This window comes from Stomoxys calcitrans, chromosome 2 (assembly GCF_963082655.1).
Source record: "Stomoxys calcitrans chromosome 2, idStoCalc2.1, whole genome shotgun sequence".
In the NCBI taxonomy this organism is placed as follows: domain Eukaryota; kingdom Metazoa; phylum Arthropoda; class Insecta; order Diptera; family Muscidae; genus Stomoxys; species Stomoxys calcitrans.
Window position 1 is genome coordinate 227,040,984 of NC_081553.1, and position 18,325 is coordinate 227,059,308.

General features: G+C 38.0%; 1 protein-coding gene across 4 annotated transcripts in view; it reads right to left on the bottom strand.

Annotated features, from left to right (window-relative positions):
* Positions 1 to 5,625: 5,625 nt before the first annotated feature.
* The window catches only part of LOC106081004 (protein doublesex), a 320,938-nt gene continuing 308,238 nt past the window's right edge, over positions 5,626 to 18,325 (bottom strand). For all 4 annotated transcript variants that reach the window (XM_059363969.1, XM_059363968.1, XM_059363967.1 and 1 more), the window contains one exon: positions 5,626 to 17,597. The gene's annotated coding sequence lies outside the window, so the exon portion shown is untranslated. The remainder of the gene's footprint in view (positions 17,598 to 18,325) is intronic.

Here is an 18,325-nt window from a genome sequence, read left to right on the forward strand (position 1 = left end):
GCGGCCATGAGACTTAAGGCGATTGGAGAATGTATAGGGGATAGGAGCAGGTCACACCTCGCGGGTTTTTAGGTTAGGTTCTTGGGTTCACCCATCTACGATATCTGAGGTTTTTTAACATTTTTGTAAGAGTGTATGTTCTTAGCCATCCACCCTCACTCCGCCTCAGAAATCAAAAAAATTAACCTACCTTTTTTTCACCACAAGGCCATTCCATCCATTGCCCTTAATTTCTGCATTGCAAATTTGCTCATATCTTATGGCATTGCTCATATACCGCACTTGCCTATATTCGTACGTATGTATGTGTGCCTGTATGACTATCGGAAGCAGTTAACACTAACAATGAACGTTAACATCGACATTGCCTTACTAAGGACGCCTCAAATGCTTGCCAGACTGTAGCATCGTAAAAACAATCCTTCTTTTTCTTTAGCTTCTCCCTTTTCATTTCATCAGTTTCAGTTTTACGATCGTTGTTGGCCAAAGATACACACACATACGTAGGCACATCCATTCATATGTACATAAATATAACTTAAGGTTGTATAAATGCACCGATATATTACCTCAGTGTATAAGAAGTATTGCAAAAAAACAAATATGAAACTTACCATTTGAGTCAGTCCAAGAAAAAAATAAAGATTTTTAATTATAAATAGCAAGTAAACGCGTACTAAGTTCGGCCTGCCCGAATCTCAAATACCCCCCACCATAGATCGCATTTGTCGAGTTCTTTTCCCGGCATCTCTTCTTAGGCAAACAAAGGATAAAATAAAAGAATTGTCATAATATTGGAGCTATATCAAGTTATTTTCCGATTCGGACCATAATTGAATTGAATGTTGGAGACGATAGTAGAAGTCATTGTGTAAAATTTTAGACAATACGAGTAATAATTGCTCCCTTTAGGGGCTCAAGAAGTAAAATAAAGAGACCGGTTAATATGAGAGCTGTATCAAGCTATGGACCGATTCGGATCATATTTGACACATATGTTGAAGGTCATGGGAGAAGCCGTTGTACAAAATTTCAGCTAAATAGGATAATAATTACGCCCTCTGGAGGCTCAAGAAGTCAAAATCCCTGATCGGTTTATATGGAAGCTATGTCAGGTTATGGATCGATTTGAACCATATTTGGCATAGTTGTTAAAAGTCATAACAAAACACGTCATGCAAAATTTCAAATTTCAAATCGGATAAGAATTTTGCCCTCTAGTGGCTCAAGAAGTCAAGATCCAAGATCGGTTTATATGACAGCTATATCAGGTTATAGACCAATTTCAACTATACTCAACACAGTTGTTGGAAGTCATAATAAAACTCCTCATGCTAAATTTCAGCCAAATCGGATAAGAATTTTGCCCTCTAGTGGCTCAAGAAGTCAAGATCCAAGATCGGTTTATATGACAGCTATATCAGGTTATAGACCGATTTGGACCACACTTGGCAGTTGTTGGATATTATAACAAAACCCGTCGTGCAAAATTTCATTCCAGTCGGATAAGAATTGCGCACTCTAGAGGCTCAAGAAGTCAAAACCTAAGATCGGTTTATATGGCAGCTATATGAAAACATGGACCGATATTGGCCCATTTACAATACCAACCTACCTACATTAAAAAGAAGTATTTGTGCAAAATTTCAACAGGCTAGCTTTACTCCTTCGGAAGTTAGCGTCCATTCGACAGACAGACGGACGGACGGACAAGGATATATATATACTTTATGGGGTCTCAGACGAATATTTCGAGGTGTTACAAACAGAATGACGACATTAGTATACCCCCATCCTATGGTGGAGGGTATAAAAACCAAAAATGCCCTCACAAACTGAAGCAAAATTAAATTATAACCATTGTACCATTAGCATGGATGAACTAGGGGATTAGTGAGCAAAGTTCAGGCCAATGTTAGTTCCTTCCTTATCGTATTGCAGTTTTGGATACTTACCGGTGTCACTGAGGGTAGCTGATTTAAACACCACTTAAAGGTAAGTAAGTGCCGCTAAATCCACATATTTTTGTGGTTCTTAAACTATGGATATATTTTTAAGGCGCTACGCCCGTTTGACGAATAATCTGAACACACGAAAGAATAGAAAAAAGGATTCGCCCTTTGTTAACGACTTTGCAAACGAATTAAGGTTCATAATGGCAAATCTATGCTGTCTTTTATACCCAAAAGTCCCAGTACCAGCGCCCGCGCTTTTCATCTATCAGCTTACCTCGTATTTCCTCGCCGCCTCGTCTTACGGTTGGTGCGCGAGTCACGTCTCTATAACACTTACAGCCTGCCTTACGCACAGCTTCCTACGAATACTCGATTTACTGAGCAATTGTTCAAGTGGTTGTTCCATCTACACCCTCGTCCCCCATCCCTGTGACCTATAGTCTATAGCAAACCATGAGTGAATCACGTCTCTGTAACTGTAAAAGCCAACGTTCTGGCCAGAGTTCCGCAATCACATTACATCCTATGTCCTAGACTATGCATACGTTGCAACCATCTACACACTCGTTGCGTTGACCTAGTGCCTTAAATCCCATAGCCGCCGGTTGTACGTACCGGATTACCCGATGAAGTCCTTCATTGGCAAGGACTGCCGCCTCAGTGTACAACAAACTGCTAAAACAACAACAACAACCAAGGTCACGCCGTGAGTGAACCACATATCTGTGACTCTACTTTCCAGCGTTCGGTCTATCTTGCCACAGACAGAGCAACTACTGAGACCCGATGACCTAGTGCCTAGATTAAGTCATAAGTGAATCCATTTCTGGAACCGCTACAGACGTAGTCCAGTCCGGTGTCTCTCAGGCACAGGGTTTCGTCTCCATCAAGTAGTTCGCTCGTCCCGTCTTAAGTAAGAAGGCTCAAAAGGTCAAATCGAAGAACCTCTCTATAAGGGAGCTATATACAAATCTGAACCCATTTGCAACCTAAAATTACCTACATCAATAAGAAGTATCTGCGTCCGGGCGGACGGACATGGGTAGATTGACTTAGAATGTCTAGACGATTAAGAATTTATTCACGTTGCTACTTTAATTGACCTTTTATTGGAGTTCTATATATAGGCATGCTACCGAACATTAGTCCTCTTTGCGGGAGATACAGCCCCTCAGACATTTCCCTCCCAATGTGGATATTAAATTGGTGTTTTACTCCCAAATAACGTTTATTTTGTTATGGTCGGTAAATATATCCTGTTCGAGCTTGTTTTGAGTTAGGGTGGCCTTTCAGCCAATTGATCCTGAAAGTAGATATCACATGCATGCTCTGCACTCAATTACATTTTATTTCAATCCCATATTACCATGATTAGTAAAAAAGTCCAGTTTGGAGGTGTTTTTGGCGGGGTTACGATCCCCGGATACTTGATATCGAAAGTTGATACCAATTCTGTGCTCTACTCTCAAAGACCTTTAATTTGAGTCGCATATTGCTATGGTCCAGAAATATGTTCGATTTGGGGGTGTTTTGAAGATGAAATCGTCCCCCAAAACGTTTGCCCCCACATTTGTATATCAAAATCGTTTTCTTCTCTCATATATTTTTCATTTGAGTCCCATATTTTCATGATTGATATAAATATCGATTTAGTGGGCTTTGGGGCGGGAACGGCCTCCCTAGGCATCCTAACTCGAAATTGCATTCCAAATTTTTATTATACCCTCCACCATAGGGTATACTAATTTCGTCATTCTGTTTGCAACTACTCGAAATATTCGTCTGAGGCCCCGTAAAGTATATATATTCTTGATCGTCGTAACATTTTAAGTCGATCTAGACATGTCCGTCCGTCCGTCTGTCTGTCGAAAGCACGCTAACTTTCGAAGGAGTAACGCTAGCCGCTTGAAATTTTGCACGAATACTTTCTATTAGTGTAGATCAGTTGGTATTTTAAATGGGTCATATCGGTCCATGTTTTGATATAGCTGCCACATAAACCGTTCTTGGATCTTGACTTCTTTAGCTTCTAGAGGGCGCAATTATTATCCGATTGGAATGCAATTTTGCACGGCGTGTTTCGCTATGACTTCCAATAACTGTGCCAAGTATGGTTCAAATCAGTCTATATCCTGATTAAGCTGCCATATTAACCGATCTTGGGTCTTGGCTTCTTGAGTCTCTAGAGGGCGCAATTCTTATCCGATTTGGCTGAAATTTTGCATGAGATGTTTTGTTATCACTTCCAACAACTGTGCTAAGTATGGCACAAATCGGTTCATAACCTGATACAGCTGCTATATAAACCGATCTGGGATCTTGAATTCTACAGCTTTTGGGGGGGCGCAATTCTCATCCGATTTGCTTGAAATTTAGCATGAGGTGTTTTGGTATTACTTTCAACAACTGTGCTAAGGTTGATACAAATCGGTTCATAACTTGATATAGTTGGCATATAAACCGATCTTGGATCTTGATTTGTTGAGCCGCTGGAGGGCGCAATTCTCATCCGATTTGAATGAAATTTTGCACAACGTGTTTTGATATCACTTCCAACAACTGTGCTTAGTATGATTCAAATCGATTCGTAACCTGATATAGCTGCCATATAAACCGATCTGGTATCTTGACTTCTTGAGCCTATAGAGGGCGCAATTCTTATCCGATTTGGCAGAAATTTTGTACAACGATTTCTCCCATGACCTTCAACATATGTGTTCAATATGGTATGAATCGATCTATAGCTTGATACAGCTCCCATATAAACTGATCTCCCGATTTTGCTTCTTGAGCCCCTACAAGGTGCATTTCGTATCCGAATGAACTGAAATATTACACAATGACTTCTACAATGTTCAGCATTCATTTATGGTCCGAATCGGATCATAACTTGATATAGCTCCAATAGCATAGCAATTATTTTCTTTATTCCTTTGTTGGCCTAAAAAGAGCTAACGGGAAAAGAACTCGAAAAATGCGATCCATGGTGGAGGGTATATAAGATTTGACCCGGCCGAATTTAGAACGCTTTTACTTGTCCTATACTAAGCATAACTTTGAAGATTTTTTACTTCAGTTATTTTTTTCCTTCTAAACAGAGTCGGTCAGAGTGACCATGAGATTTATGTTTATCATCACAATTTTGTCATAATTCAACCAACTTTTCAAACTTTATTGAAGCCCTTGGCCAAATAACTTCTGGTGGAGTTCAAGATATGGAATATTTGTTGTATGCTTCAAAGGCTAAAGAAAAGACCGTTCTTTGTTACACCCAATATTCAGTTTTAGAACTTACCTTTAATAATAAATAACTATGAAATTAGTAACTCAAACACAAAACCACCAAATTTTAAACCATTTCACATTTATTTTATTTTTTTTCTTTTGTTTATTTTTTGTAGGACTTTTGATTAGTGTAGCAATTTTCACAATCAATTTAATACATATATACTAAGAAAATTATTTAATACACACATACATACAATTTAAGATAGTAGGATGTATATACACACAGACTTACATACACATATATCTATTCTCAATTAGACTCTGATCAATTCAATACTTGGGACTCATTTATGGCTAGGACTTGGATATTTGGTGATTTTTTTTTTACTTCATTTACATACTTAATCATTTTTGTTTGTTTTTTCTTCTTACATTTGGGTTGCTTATTTTTATACAAAAAAATAAAAATATTAAAAATTATTACAATAAAAATTATCTATTTAAAGCTTGAGATATAACAACTAATATGCATGATTAGTTTTAATATTTCTATTTTATGTTGGCAAATATTTTTTTTTTGCTATGATTGGTTAAGCATGATTTTTTGTATTGCATTAAAGCGATCAAACATTTGCTCTCTAGTTTTTTTTTTCAGTTTTTTTTTTTTTGTGTAAATTTGGTTTTAATTTTTCAAGCACTCAAAAAATTTTTCATTTAGGGATTTTTTTAAAGGTTTTTGGTACCCACCCACCACCAGCGAGTAGCCTATGAGAAACACTGAAAGCTTTAAACATTTTTTTAAGGCTTTGATTGATAGATTGAAACCCAATTTCAATGACTTGATAAGGGCATAGAATCTTTTAGTCTAAAATGTATAGAAGAGCCAATTTTTGGCCACTTTTGAAAACATTTGAGGAAAGGCAAAGATCGGCCGCAGTCATCCCTATGAGAACCTAAACAATCATGTCTACCTTTATGAGTGTTAGACATGTACTCAAAGAAGCATCTAAATCTGAAGCAATGGGATTGAAATCGAAACATACCAACATCAATGAATATAGGATGAAGGATATATATGTGGGAGCCACATCTAAATCTTAACCGATATTAATGTTTTTGGACAAATATATAAAGTTTTCAATTAGAATATCTCATGCTAAGTTTTGTCTAGATTTGACCAAAACTTCTGATACTAAAGTCATAAAATCATACAAATGAAAGATGTATATATGGGAGCTGTAAATTAATGCTGAATAATTTTTGTTGGAAAAAACTTTAGCGTTTTTCTTTGGGCTATAAAAAAGAATTGTAGCAAGTAAAAGCGTGCAAAGTTCGGCCGGGCCGAATCTTATATACCCTCCACTTTGGATCGCATTTGTCTAAGCCTTTCCACGGTATCTGTTTTTAGGCAAATAAAAATTAAAAGAATATTGAATATTGGAGACCATAGTAGAAGTCATTGTGTAAAATTTCGGCCAAATCTAGTAAGAATTGCGCACTTAAGGGGCTGAAGAAGTAAAATAGAGAGATCGGTTTATAGGGGAGCTGTAAAAGGCTTTAAACCGATTCATGCCATATCCGACATGTGTGTTAAAGGTCATGAGAGAAGCCGTTGTACAAAATTTCAGCCAAATCGGATGATACTTGCACCCTCTAGTGGCTCAAGAAGTCAAGACCCCAGATCGGTTTATGTGGCAGCTATATCCGGTTATGGACCGATTTGAATCATTTTTAAATACACTTGTTGGAATTCATAACAAAACACGTCATGCAAAATTTCAGACAAATCGGATAGGAATTGCGCACTCTAGACGCTCAAGAAGTCAAGACCCCAGATAGGTATATATGACAGCTATATCAGGTTATGGACCGATTTGAACTATACTAAGCACAGTTGTTGGAAGTCATTATAAAACACGTCGTTCAAAATTTCAGCCAAATCGGATAAGAATTGCGCCCTCTAGAGGCTCAAGAAGTCAAGACCCAAGATCGGTTTATATGACAGCTATATCAGGTTATGAATCGATTTGAACTATACTTGGCAAGGTTGTTGGATATCATAACAAAACACGTTGTGCAAAATTTCATTCCAATCGGACTAGAATTGCGCCCTCTAGAGGCTCAAGAAGTCAAGACCCAAGATCGGTTTATATGGCAGCTATATCAGGTTATGAACCGATTTGAACTATACTTGGCACAGTTGTTGGATATCATAACGAAACACGTTGTGCAAAATTTCATTTCAATCGGATAAGAATTGCGCCCTCTAGAGGCTCAAGAAGTCAAGACCCCAGATCGGTTTATAAGTTGTGTAAAAACCTTCGATATTCGTATCGCATATAGTCTAAACCGGATAATGTCTTGACTTACCAGTCATATACACCGATCTCTCGTTTTAAGATCTAAGGAGCATAGAATCCGCATTTATTTCCAGATTCTGTTGAAATTTAGCAAAATAAGTTGTCTTGATAACTTTGATATCCGTACTGAATATGGAACAGTTCGGAAAATATCTGATATAGCACCCGGACAGACCAATATCCCGGTTTACGGTCTCAAGCTCAAAAAAGGAGCATTCATTTTCTGATTAAGCTGAAATTTGTAACAGTTTGGTTTAGATCAGTTTATATTCGGATATAGCTTCCCTATATACACTCAGAGAAATGTGTTCGCAAAAACAGCAAAAATTAACGGCTAAAATTGGTAATGTTGTTTTTAATTAATGCATAGCAAACGCTTCAATTGTTGTTTAAAGGTTCAAACATTTTGCATGAATTCATTCCAAAGTTTAAAATTTTTAATTTAATATCAGCGGAAAGTGTTTGCTGTAATCAGAAGACTAATTTCTCTGGGTGTATGGATATCCCCATTAAAATTCTTGGGTCCATATTACTCATTTATTACATTTCCATGAAATTTGACACTGTGAGCTGTACAAGGCCCTTCGTCGTCCATGCGTAGATTGGTTCAGATTGGACCATATTTGTATATAGCTGATATATATACCAATCTCCCGTTTTAAGGTCTTTTGCCCCTAAATTGCGTATTTTTGCCCCGATTTTGCTGAGAATTATTACGGTGAGTTGTGTTAGACCCCAACATATCCTTCCCGAATATGATGCTGATCGGATCATATGAGGATATGTCTTGAAGGCCCACTTTTTATCCGGTTTCCCTGAAATTTGGTGCAGTGAGTTATCTTAGAGGCCACTGTAGTGCAGAAGCTGAACGCCTAGTTTCGAATACTGGCGAGAATATTAGAAAAATTTTCAGCGGTGGTTATCCCCTCCTAATGCTGGCGACATTTGTGAGGTATTGTACCATTTAGTATGGCAGCCATGTAAAAACTTCTCCACAAAGAGATGGCGCCCTGCAGTGTGTCGTTCGGACTCGGCTATAAAAAGAAGGCCCCTTATCATTGAGCTCAAACTTGAATTGGACAGCACTCATTGGCATATCTTGAAGACCCATTTTTTACCCGGTTTCCCTGAAATTTGATGCAGTGAGTTATCTTAAAGGCCACTGTAGCGCAGAAGCTGAACGCCTAGGTTCGAATCCGACGTGAACATCAGAAAAATGTGAGAAGTTTTGCCACTATTCAATAAAATTTGTTGTTTTTGAGATGTCTTAGAACCTTCGACATACGTATTGAATATAGTCTAGATCGAAAAATATCTTGGCATAGCCCCCAAGTAGATCGATCTCTTGGTTTAAGGTCTAAGGCCCAGAGAAGACTCAATTATTGCACCATTTCACAGAAATTTGGCATAGTTAGTTCTGGCTTAGTAAGTTTGACCAATATCGCGATTCATGTTCATAGGCCCCTTGAAATTTGTCACCTGGAGCTGTACAAGGCTCGTCGTTGTTTGTGGGTAGTTTGGTTCAGATCGTAACATATTTGAATAACTGCCATATATACCGATCTACCCTCCACCATAGGATGGGGGTACACTAATTTCGTCATTCTGTTTGTAACACCTCGAAATATGCGTCTTAGATCCAAGAAAGTATATATATTCTTGATCGTCGTGACATTTTAAGTCGAACTAGCCATGTCCGTCCGTCGGTCTGTCGAAAGCACGCTAACTTATGAAGGAGTAGAGTTAGCCGTTTTAAATTTAGCACAAATACTTCTTATTGGCGTAGTTCGGTTGGGATTGTAAATGGGCCAAATCGGTCCATATTTTGATATAGCTGCCATATAAACCGATCTGGGGTCTTGTCTTCTTGTGCCTATAGAGGGCGCATTTCTCGTCCGATTTGACTAAAATTTTGCACATAGTGCTTTGATATCACTTCCAACCGATCTTGGCTCTTGACTTCTTGAGCTTTTAGAAGGCGCAATTCTCGTCCGATTTGACTGAAATTTTGCACATAGTGCTTTGATATCACTTCCAACAACTGTGCGAAGTATGGTTCAAATCGGTCCATAACCTGATATAGCTGCTATATAAACCGATCTTGGGTCTTGACTTCTTGAGCTTTTAGAGTGCGCAATTCTTATCTAATTTTGCACATAGTGTTTTGATATCACTTCCAACAACTGTGTGAAGTATGGTTCAAATCGGTCCATAACCTGATATAGCGGCCATATCAACCGATCTTGGGTCTAGACTTCTTGAGCCTCTAGAGGGTGCAATTCTCGTCCGATTTTACAGAAATTATGCACTTAGTGTTTTAATGTCACTTCCAACAACTGTGCGAAGTATGGTTCAAATCGGTCCATAACCTGATATGGCTGCTATATAAACCGATCTTGGGTCTTGACTCTTTGAGCTTTTAGAAGGCGCAATTCCTATCCGATTTGGCTGAAATTTTGCACGTGGTGTTTTGGTATCACTTTCAACATTTATGCGAAGTATCGTCTAAATCGGTAAATACCCTGATATAGCTGCCATATAAACCGATCTGGGATCTTGAGTTCTTGAGCTTCTAGAGAGCGCAATTCTCATCCGACTTGGTATAAATTTTGTACAACGGCTTCTCCCATGGCCTTCAACATACGTGGTCTGAATCGATCTATAGCTTGACAAACAGCTCCCATATAATACGATCTCCCGATTTTGCTTCTTGAGCCCCGATTCGAATTATTACTTGATATAACTCCTCCTTCGTCCATATTCATTATTCTTTGTTTGCCTAAAAGGAGATACTGCGCAAAGAACTCGACAGATGCGATCCATGGTGGAGGGTATATAAGATTCGGCCCGGCCGAACTTAGCACGCTCTTACTTGTTTCTCTTGCTTTTGGATATGTTGTTATATGTTGGCTTGCAAATAGTCCCTTTCAACTACAAATTTGTACTATCGGTCGATGAGATTCGAAATAAATTGTTGCAGGAACATTAACAAATTTCGTCGTCGTTTTTTCGACCAAAGTTGTTGTTTTTCCAAATAATTTTTGTCTGTATGATGTCAGATTCGTATTCTACTGTGAAAGATCATTCATTCAAGAGCCATTGAAATAATAATCTCCAATTCATGCTCTACTCTCAATGATCTTTCATTTGAGTACCATATTGTCCACATTAGTCAACATGTCAATTTGTGCGTATTTGGGATTGGGCGACCTTCCGGATACTTGGAGCCATATTTTTATACCAGATTTTCATCATAAAAAAATTTTCTAAAAAAATTTGTGAAATGAGGAATTTTTAAATTTAGTTAATGAATTTTTTAATTTAGTTTATGAATTTTTTAAATTTTGGACATAATTTTTTCAGTGTATGTATAGGCCGACTTTCCCAGTGGACTTGAAACTAGCATATATATGACGATTCCATAAACTGAGCTTACTTGAGGAGATTTTTTTTTGCCAATATTTTAGGTGGTTGGTATTGAATGTTTGGTACAGCCGAACTTAGCCCTTTTGAGCTTGTGGTGAGTGAGGTGAGCTATTTTACAAGTTTTTTCTTTAGTAATTTTTAGTAATTTTATTTGTATCTTTGCCATAAACAACTAATAATACTTAACTTAACAATGTTTTCTTATAGCATTACGCATAACTTTACAATATTACCACTTAGAAGACGTACTAACAAAAAGTGATGCATTTAAAACGAGTATTTGGTTTTAACAACATTGAATTATGGGGTGTTGAGGAAACTACACATATTTGTTTTTGTTGTATTTTTTCATTGCAAAATTGCTCTCAACTCTAAAAGCCAGGAAATTAGTTCTCATAATACTAATTAACTATATATATACAAACTCGTACACCTTGAGATCTTAGTGACCTAGTATATCAAATCGGAAATAAGTGAACTCAGAAGAAAACAAATTATACTCGTCCGTGGACTATATATTGGAAGATTGGTTTATATGGGAGATATATTGAAAAGAGGAGAAGAGGAGTCTCCGGTATAGTAACTGGTGAGACTTTTCTTATATAAAAACAAGTAAAAGCGTGCTAAGTTCGGCCGGGCCGCAACTTATATACCCTTCACCATGCATCGAAAATAGGGAGATTATAGGTCATGAGAGAAGCCATTGTACAAAATTTCAGCCAAATCGGATAATACTTGCACCCTTTAGAGGCTCAAGAAGCCAGGATCCCACAGAGGTTTTTATGGCAGCTATTTCAGATTATATACCGATTTGAACCATACTCTGTACAGTTGTTGGAAGTCATAATAAAACCTCATGCAAAATTTCAGCTAAATCGGATAATAATTGCGCCCTCGAGTGGCTCAAGAAGTCAAGACCCAAGATAGGTTTATATGGCAGCTATACCAGGATATGCACCGATTTGAACTATTCTTGGCACAGTTGTTGAAAGTTATAACAAAAGACGTCGTGCAAAATTTCAGCCAAATCGGATAATAATTGCGCCCTCTAGTGGCTCAAGAAGTCAAGACCCCAGATCGGTTTATATGGCAGCTACATCGGGTTATGGACCGATTTGAACTATTCTTAGCACAGTTGTTGAAAGTCATAACAAAACACCTCATGCAAAATTTCATCCAAATCGGATAAAAACTGTGCCCTCTAGTGGCTCAAGAAGTCAAGACCCCAGATCGGTTTATATGGCATCTATACCTGGATATAGACCGATTTGAACCATACTTAGTACATCAGTTGAAAGTCATAACAAAACACCTCAGGCAAAATTTCAGCTAAATCGGATGATAATTGCGCCCTCTAGTGGCTCAAGAAGTCAAGATCCCATATAGGTTTATATGGCAGCTATATCAGATTATGGACCGATTTGAACTATTCTTAGCACAGTCGTTGAAAGTCATAACAAAACACCTCAAGCAAAATTTCAGCCAAATCGGATAATAATTGCGCCCTCTAGTGGCTCAAGAAATCAAGACCCCAGATCGGTTTATATGGCAGCTACATCAGGTTATGAACCGATTTGGACCATACTCAGTACAGTTGTTGAAAGTCATAACAAAACACCTCATGCAAAATTTCAGCCAAATCGGATTACAATTGCGCCCTCTAGTGGCTCATAAAGTCAAGACCCCAGATAGGTTTATATGACAGCTATATGAGGTTATGGACCGATTTGAACCATACTCAGTACAGTAGTTGGAAGTCAAAATAAAACGCCTGATGCAAAATTTCAGCCAAATCGGATAAGAATTGTGCCCTCTAACGGCTCAAGAAGTCAAGACCCCAGATCGGTTTATATGACAGCTATACCAGGATATGGACCGATTTGGACCATACACAGCACAGTTGTTGAAAGTCATAACAAAACACCTCATGCAAAATTTTAGCCAAATCGGATAATAATTGCGCCCTCTTACGGCTCAAGAAGTCAAGACCCCAGATTGGTTTATATGACAGTTATATCAGGTTATGGACCGATTTGGACCATACTCAATACAGTTTTTGAAATCATAATAAAACACTTAATGCAAAATTTCAGCCAAAATGGATAAGAGTTATGCCCTCTAACGGCTCAAGAAGTCAAGATTCCAGATCGGTTTATATGGCAGTTATATCAAAACGTGGACCGATATATCCCATTTACAATCCCAACCGATCTACTCTAAGAAGAAGTATTTGTGAAAAATTTCAAGTGGCTAGTTTTACTGCTAGTAGCGGCTAGTGTACCCCCATCCAATGGTGGAGTGTATAATACACATTTGCCCATGAACATTCCATTGAGGAACAGGAGCAAACTTTTCACATATCAATGAGTGCAAGTTTTCAGCTCAATGATAAGGTGTCTCCCTTTTAAAGCAATGTCCGAATGGAGCGCCTCAGAGCGACACCTCTTTGGGGAGAAGTTTTTACTTGTCTTTTATGCATGGCATAGTATCGCCAGCATTAGGAGTGGAAAGCCATCGCTGAAACTTTTTTCTGATATTCTCGCCAGAAATCAAAACCAGGCGTTCAGCATCATAGACGGACATACTAACCTCTGCGCTACAGTGGTCTCCTCCTTTTTATGGCCAAGATCTATTGGAGTGCCACTGAGTGACACCTCTTCTTAGAGAAGCATTATTGTGCCTCAAAAGTAATGGATAGACAAATAGTGGGTTGGACGGACAGACAGACAGCCAAAAAAAGAGCTAAAAATGGAATTTTCTGGAATTTTGACGTCATTTGAACAAAAAATTAGACCTTTTCCTTGATTACTACAATTCATGGACACACGGACTAGAAATTCAAGATTTTTTTCTTGGAAAATGAATTTTGCAAAAGGAGCAATACTTTAATATGAGGAATTTATCTCTAAATTTTAGGAGCGTTATAATAATGCGCACAACTTTTTATTTTGGATTTGGATCACCTACTGCATCTAATTTAACTTCATAAATGACTCCCATATGAAGTTTTTCGAAACTATCCCATTTTTAACAAATTTAACTTTGAAATATAAATAAATAATGAAGCTCTTATTTTTTTTGTCTGGGATCGGGGAAGGCCCCCCTGCACCTAAGATCGCATTTTTATATAAAGTTTGTACTCTACTCTCAAATACCTTTCATTGGATACCAATCAAGTCCCAATCGGTAAATATGCCCGTTTTGTGTGGGTTTTGGGGTAGGGCGTCCCCCATAAGGTGGAATACAAAATTTCGATAAAAAAAAACTCTGAGGTCTGGCATTTTTAAAAATTGCGAAATATGGTTCAGATATTTCGCATTGACGAAGAAAGGTCTAAAACATTTCATGGTGCCAAATTTTAGCGAAATCGGGTAAACAATGTGCCTTTTGTAGCGCAAGATGGCTTAGAGCCCATTTTGTCCCCCAAAGAGGATATATTGACTGACCTGGCAATATAAGGTTGACATGAAGCTTATTTAGGAGTGAATCAACAATTTGATATCCACTTTTGGGACCAAATGTTTGGATGGCCGTCCCACTCACACAATATTCCCCTAATATGACTAAATTTACTGACCATGGCAATATGGGGTCCAAATGAGAGGCATTTGAGAGTAGATCGTGAAGCTGACATCCAACCCAAAAAAACAAATCATCAAACCGGACATATGTTTTTACCAACCAACGCAATATGGGACTCAAATGAAAGGCAAATTGGATGTCCACATTCGGGGGAAAATGGCTGAGGGGCCGTTTCCACACCAAAGAGGATATATTGACCCACTTGGTAATATTAGGTTCTCATGAAAGGTATTTCGGAATGGATCAAGAATTTGATATTCACTTTCGAGACCAAATATCTGGTTGGTCAACCCACCCCATAACATGCCCCTTACTGACATTGGCAATATGTTGGCCAAATGAAAGGTATTTTAGAGTAGGGCATCAACCTGACATTAATTTTCAGCACAAATATCTGGGAGGCCGGTCAACCCAAAAAAAGAAACAAAAAATCTTTAAACCGGACATATTTACCAACCATCGCAATACGAGACAAAAAAAAAGTAAAAAGGCATTAAGTTTGGCCGGGCTGAACTTAATATACCCACCACCTCGGGTATACTTATAAACCTCTTTCGACGCAATCCGGTGAAAATTGAATAACTTAGGCACCCAAATTCGGCACGTACATTGAGTGGGGTCAATTCAAATTTCAACAAAATCGAGTAATGAATAAAATTTTATAAGCTTCAGACCCTCAATCGGCATATTGGTCTATGGTTATATGACAGTTATATGTAAATACAGTCCGATCCGAACCATATTTGGGACGGATGGCGGGACCTAAAACTACTCACTGTTTCAAATTTCAGCGAAATAGGTTAAAAATTAAGCTTTTAGGGGCTTCAGACCCTTTATCGGCGGACCGGTCTATATGGCAGCTATAGCTAAATATGGTCCGATCTGAACCATAATTGGGTCCTATGTTGGGAGGCCCAAAATTACTCACCGCTTTAAATTTCAGCGAAAGCGTTTCAAAAATTATGCCTTTATGGGCTTTAGACCCTTTATCGGCAGATCTATATGGCAGCTGTATCTAAATATAGTCCGATCTGATCCATATTTGGGTCCTATTTTGGGTGGCCCAAAATTACTCACTTTTTCCGAATTTCAGCGAAATCGGTTAAAAAATAATGCCTTTATGGGCTTCAGACTCTTTATTTGGAGTTTGGTCTATATGGCAGCTATATCTAAATATAGTCCGATTTAAGGCATATTAAGGTCAGATGTCGGAAGGCCTAAAATTTCTAAATTTCAGCGAAATCGGTTAAAAAATAAAGCATTTATGGGCTTCAGACCCTTTATCGGCTGATCGGTCTATACGGCAGTTATATCTAAATATAGTCCGATCTTAACCATATTTGGGTCCTAAGTTGGGAGCCCTACAGCTACTCATCCTTTCAAATGTCAGCGAAATCGGTTAAAAAATAATGCTTTTATGGGCATCAGAACCCTAATCGGGAGATCGCTCTGTCGTATAGTCGGACTAAATATTGTCCGGTCTGAACAATATTAAGGTCAGATGTCGGGAGGCTTAATTGAAGCTTTTATGGGCTTCAGACCCTTTATCGGCAGATAGCTATATATGGCAGCTATATCTAAATATAGTCCGATCTAAACCATTTTTGGGTCAGATGTTGGGAAGCCTTAAGCTACTCATTGTCTCAAATCTCAGCGAAATCGGATTAAAGATGATGCATTTATGGGCATTAGACCTTTTATCGGCAGATCGGTCTATATAGCAGCTATATCCAAATATGGTCCGATTAGGCCCGTTCAAAAACTTAACCAGCGTGCATCAAAATGACGCATCTGTGCCAAATTTCAGCTCAATATCTCAATTATTGAAGGCTGTAGGGTGTGTAGGGATTACAACAGACGGACGGACAGACGGATAGACGGATAGACGGACAGACACAAGGACATCAAAAAATCGTCTTAGAATTTTACGACGATCCGAAATATATATACTTTGTAGGGTCGGAAATTGATATTTCGATGTGTTGCAAACGGAATGACTACGGTGGTGGGTATGATGAAAAGCATTTGGAAGTAGAGCACGAATTTGATATCAACGTTTGGGACAAAATGGCTGAGGGTCCGTCTCTACCCCCAAACACCCTCAAACCATTAGCGTAGAAAGGTCTCTAGAGGGTAGGCAAAGCACTCCCAGAAAAAAATAGGACTCACAAAAGGTATATTAGAGTGAAAGATGGCGCAGCGGAGAGGGCCTGGTCCAGCTAGTATGACATAAACTTTAATAATTATTTTATATGAAGGATCGCCCCCGCAAGAACCCCCTCAAATTGGACAGGTAGACCGTTCTTGACAATATGGGACTCAAATGAAAGGTCTTTGAGAACACAATCCAATATTAATATAAGGCCTATGGAGGGCGCAATTTTTCCGATTTTCGATGCTAGAGCATCATCTTTTGGGGCACACTTCTTGCATGATTTTTTCCCCTTGCTAAAATAAAGCGTTTTTGCTTGTTTAATGGTTTTTTTTGAGTTGTGTCATTTACTCTACGCTATGTCCGCTTCGATATGACATATCGGGCTGTGCATTGGGCATACAAGGATTTTTTAGTTTTTTGATATCATTTTTAGAATTCAGATTCTTGAATTTTATAAAAAATTTTTAAAACAAAATTGACATAGATAAGGAATGACTTTTATTTCATTTTTACAACGTACAAATATTAATAATTTTTTTGGTTGTTTTTAACCAAACAATTTGTTGTCTGTTTTTATTTTAGTTCAAAGTCCTTATATCTATTCTTATGTTTCATTATATTCCAATAATGGAGGGATAGACGAGATGAGAAGAGTAGTGCAAATATTTGACACCTGCTCATTTTTAATTTGGTTTTCGACCTCTTTTTAAAATATCACAAATAAAACTGTTATGTACTTCTGAAATCGGAAAGGATCGGAAGACCTTTAGCAAAATTGTAGTGGCATATCAATTATTTTTAATTGTTCTATGGTGCACAATAAATTTAGTGACAACCGCTTTGGCCTCGTCATATGAAAGATCATCCTTCGAATAATTGCTTCAGTCGTCCCTGTAAGGAGAAGAAAGGACAAAAAAAGAAAAAATATTATAAGACCGGAAAGAAATATCAATATTTGTAATTTTTTTTCCATAGAAAATTAAGGATATGTTTCGATAGGAAATTCATTCAAAGTTTAATCAAAATTTTATTTTTATGGAAAACTAGCCGCTTCGCTGCGCCTTCTTTTACATTAAATGGAACAAACTTATCCTTTGAATATTTACTTTCGACAATTTAAGAATTCCCCAAACTTAGATAACCCTTAACCCTGGTTATCTATGTTTGAATGTTAGATGTACTCTACTTAAAAAAAAAAACTTTATTTGATACTACCTATTTGAACCCCACATTCCCATTGGTTTATGATATGAGGCGTCCCCCAAACACTTAGTTCTACATTTGTATATCAGATTCGTGTTCTACTACCAAATTCCTTTTATTTGAGACCCATATTGCCAAAGCCAGTATATAAGTCCTATTTTGAGGGTGTTTTGGGGAAGTGTTGGACCACAAGAAACTTGATCCTGAAAGTTGGTACCAATTTCATGCTCTACTCCCCAATACCTTTTATTTGAGCCCCATATTGCCATGGTCGGTAAATATGTACGATTTAGGGGTGTTTCGGGGAGTGGGGTTGTTCCCTCAAACACTTTGCCCTCTCAAATATAATTGGTTTGAACCCCATATTGCCATTTGTTTTAAGGGGAGGCGTCCCTCAAATCCTTGGCCCCCAAAAA